General features: G+C 36.4%; 1 long non-coding RNA gene across 1 annotated transcript; it reads left to right on the top strand.

Annotated features, from left to right (window-relative positions):
* Positions 1–2029: 2029 nt before the first annotated feature.
* On the top strand, positions 2030–3072 carry LOC138929615 (uncharacterized). Its single transcript, XR_011445852.1, has 3 exons — positions 2030–2371; positions 2423–2578; positions 2635–3072. It is a non-coding gene; the product is annotated as an uncharacterized lncRNA (long non-coding RNA).
* The last annotated feature ends 1552 nt before the right edge of the window (positions 3073–4624 follow it).

The raw sequence follows: 4624 nt of genomic DNA, 5'->3' as shown, positions 1-4624 counted from the left end.
GTTCGTATCTTATTTCATCCAAAAAATAAGCCATGCAATTATTTTTAAGTAGACCATCAACACCATTTGTACTGCTTGTTCCTGTATTCGCATCAATAATTTTGCTAAGTGTGCCTTCAAAGTGGAGAAAGCTTTCACATGGCAACAGATTGATGTCAGAGTTCTGTACACAGATCCGGACTTCATCATTTGTTTTGAAGTTTTGTTGATATGGATGATACGTATGGTACTCCTTTTTAATGATACTTTGATCATTGATAGGCTTTTCTTGAACATGAAAAATTTCATTCATTTGAAAACTAGTTATAAAACTTTATTTAATATTAAATCCAAGTGAGTAGTTAAATAAGCCTGGTTTCGGGACCTTTGATGTCGGTAAAAAGGGTAATAAAAATGCAATTAATGGATTAGCTGTCAAAATTAGAGTGGTTTAGATAATAAAAATGCACTTAGTTAGGGGGAGATATGAACCTGTCATAAGAGGGGGTAATAAAGATGGAATAAATTAGGGTCAATGCATGTAAAAGGACACTTGAGATCAAGTGTTCAAGGGGTTCCCACAGGGATATGGATACGAGTGCGAATGCAACGGAGCGATCCCGGTAGCGACCCCGGATCGATGCACGTGCACCGACGACCCCTCACTTAGAGGGTGAGGCAATTGAAAAAGGGCGCACCGGGGAGATCCTGCACCGACAGGAGTGATCCTGACCCACACGTGTACGTTCACCCACTTAAGGCAATTGAAAAAGGGCGCACGGCGGCGGTGCATCCCGTGTACGTTCACCCACGATCCTCGTTTGAAAAAGGGACAGGGTGTAAGTGAACAAGGGCGCCAGACGTGAACGTTCCGGCAACATCCTCACTTGATAAAGGGACGGGGTGTAAGTGAACAAGGGCGCCAGAGTCGAAACATGTTCCCACCCACGACTCAGCACTGTGATTTTCCCTGTGAGATACCTCACTTGAAAAAGGTCACTTGTTTTCCCACTAAAGGGCCGCTGGAAAGAGGATCAGAGCAGTCAAATTTTCCCACCCTCATCCCACCTACACTAGATCAAGTGCGTGCAACAACCTGCTCAATTAGCTCACCAAAGTAGGGATGGTGAAGGATGCACTTGTAACGGTTTCTCAACAGTCGGTGCAATGTGAAACACCCCATCCACCCAAACTCAAATCCACAGTCAATCTGAAAAGTAAAGGCTGCAAAAGAAATATCCCATATCCCATTTCCACCATTAAAAAAATGCTATCAATTTATTTATTTTTTTTGTAAATATAATTTTATTTTTCAAGTATAATAATCAAAAGCGATGTTCCAAATTAACATACATTTTCATAATTTTTAATGATTTTTGTGAGCGTACAGTAAAGAAATGGCAAGCACATGTATCAACTCCATCCTCGACATTATCATGTGCCCAACAACAAGATGTGAAATGTTGCCCATGAATATTGGAAACCAGCGGTGTATCAGCCATCCTTTTATAAAAATATTTGAGCGACTCCTCCAGATATTGCTCATGTTCGGGGAAAATTTGATGTTTAAACATTTTCATGAAATTATTTATTTTTATTACAAGTTGTTGAATGCTATTACTGGTTGAGATGATGTCTTTGTTTTTTAGTGTTAGCATTTTGATGGATCCGTGTACGTCTACTTGCAATGAATTCAAAAATTTAAATGAAGTAATCCTTTCCAAATTGTTAGACGATACGCTGAACCAATCCAGTTAGTGGCGAGTATTCAACTAGTCGATCATGGATGAGAAGGCAATATGCCTTTGTATTTATCTCACTCGCAACAGTTAGTTCAGTGGAAATTTTTATATCAGTCGCTCCTGATTTGACACTCTCGTTCTGGTATGAGAGATCAACAACCACAATAGGAGCCTTCGACATGAATTCCATCGGAGATAAAAGAGCTCGGGGTTCTCGATTGTAATAGCTCTCTTGAAATTTTGTATACATGTCATACAAGACAGCAAACCGATTCTCATTATATTTAACATTCAAATCCTCATAGGGATATACTTCAGAATTAAGATATACCTTTGCATTTCTCAAATTGTTTGTAATTAGTTCTCCATTCAATGTAAATGCAATAACAGCAAAACGTGGACGTTCTCTGTTTGCAGACATCTTGACATTCCATATATGATGTGTTCCCTGAACCAATGTCGGATTTATATAACAATCCCAACTCCGGAATGCGAGTGGGAGGCTAGCTCCACTCTTTACTACATTAAACATTTTAATTTTAGCACTGTCACTTGGAACGATGTGGGGGATCTTCCAACTTATACTATTTATAGCAATGTTATGGATTTTTCCATCAACATTTTTCACAAACATATCATCAGGGTTTTTCGTAAGTAACAGAACGAGCTCATGTTTACAGTTTAAGACGACTTTCTTATAGTCTTCAGCGAACCCCATCAACATTTTTAAAGGTACAGAAAAACTGAAATGTCCTCCAGAAGGGATATTGTCCCCGCCACTCCACCCCGCATTGCGATAAGCCGCTCCTTCCTGTTGGCCGACTGAGAGAAAGTTCTTAATAGTCGTTGTTATTCCAGTAAAACGCGTCCTATCCAATTCACACCCATTCAACTCATATCTTATTTCATCCAGAAAATAGGCCATGCAATTATTTTTGAGCAAACCGCTAACGCCATTTGTACTAGTCTTTCCTGTATTTGAGTCAATAATTTTGCTAAGCGTTCCTTCAAAATGGAGAAAACTTTCACATGGAAGGACATACAAATCTTGGTTTTGCAAACTGATCCGTACTTCATCATTTGCTTTGAAGTTCTGCTGATATGGATAATATGAATGAAACTCTTTTTTAATAATAGATTCATCGTTAGCAGGCTTTTCCTGGACATAAAAGATCTCATTCATTTGAATATTAGTTGATAAACTTTATTTAATATTAAATCCCAACGATTTCAAAATCAATTTATTTTTTAATGTGAGGGCCGGGCGTTGATGTGAAGATGATGGTGCTTTCACTTCAGCTTTAGATTTGATAATGTTATCAAAGGATCGATGAGTACCCCTTTTATTGTAAATAATCATTCTGTCGGTCGTAAGTGGAGACGGATTGATACAGTTTCTCCACGCAAATTAACTAAATCTCCGTCCTGATCAGTTATCCGTATTTCTAGTGTGCTTATTTCTCTGGTGTTCACAGGCAAATAAATCAAATTTCGTGGTGTTATGTTCATTTTATATCCAGGGGGGACATTGATTCCAAATTCATGAAGCACATGATTTGGTTTATTCCCTACATATGACCCGCTTATAATGTTGCATTCCAATCTAACAGAATTTATTTTTAAAATATTGACGGGATTATCCGAGATGTAAACTTCTTTCTCATGTGGTCTTAATTTTCGTTTATTAAATCCGAATAAACGACCAATTGATCGTTCATGATTAAAATATACGGTCTCATTTTTAGTAATAACTTGAACTTGTAAAGTGTTGATATTACACTCTATTTTTATACTGTCTTGAAGCTCATACTCCTTGAGCTTATTAATAATATATTTTGAAATATCATCAAACTCATATGAGCCAATTGGTATTTCAATGACTTTGTTCCCAATATGAAATAAGTTGTTCCCCTTATCAACATTCGGTATAGAATTGAATGTATAAAAATCAATTAGAGCACATTCATAATTACGTTTTAGCTCAATTTGTGGGAAAAAATTCTCGCTAAGTACAGATGTATTCCCATTTAGAGCTATTGTCAATGATGTAGTCATTATGATGCTTGAGTCTGAACTGACTTTATTCACAATAATATTATTATATTTATATTATCATTATTATTTATTCAAGTATAATAAATTGATCGAATCCTTTTCTATATCGTCCAGCTTTCATATCATCGTCTTTAGAGATTACAAGAAATCCAAATTTATCGACCCAACACTTTCGTGAAATTTCCATGAATGTTTCAAAATTCATATCAGAATGAACATGATCTCGATATATGTGACGAAGGTTCATATCGTCCTGCTTAAACATTATAATAAAATTTGCATTATCTCGTATTAAATGTTTTGGAATATGTGTATACGTTTGACATAAATAGAATGAATCAATATTTCTATGTCGACCCATACAAAAATAATTGCGAATAGCAGTTTGCTTTTCACACGCTACGTCATCAAACACCATGATGGAATTGTTTTTAGCTTCCTCTGGTGACAAAACACTGTCATTCGCTGAAAATGTATAATATCCCATTCCTCGTATTGGTTTTACAAGTTTTTCCAAATACTCATATTTCGGTTGATATAAACTCTTTGAATACACGTATATATTTTCGAATTTCAGGCCGTTTGGGTCCTCGATTAAGGCAATCATCACATTAGTTTTTCCGCAATTGGACGGACCTACCACCAAAGCTCTGATCGTGTTTGGGAGCAGTGAACTGTGACGCCGATGTTTACTCTCCCCATCACCACCACTTTCAATGTTTTTTACTATGATTTTTTTATTTTGTCTTAATAAACGCATGTTTTAGAGATAAGTACTTCATTCAAAGACAACCAGTCGTTAATTGAGGTTGATATAAAATGGGTAAACATTTTTATAATATTACCAG

The sequence above is a fragment of the Drosophila kikkawai genome, unplaced genomic scaffold (assembly GCF_030179895.1).
Source record: "Drosophila kikkawai strain 14028-0561.14 unplaced genomic scaffold, DkikHiC1v2 scaffold_87, whole genome shotgun sequence".
NCBI lineage: Eukaryota > Metazoa > Arthropoda > Insecta > Diptera > Drosophilidae > Drosophila > Drosophila kikkawai.
Note: the sequence above shows the minus strand (reverse complement) of the source record. Positions and strands in the feature narration are given on the sequence as shown.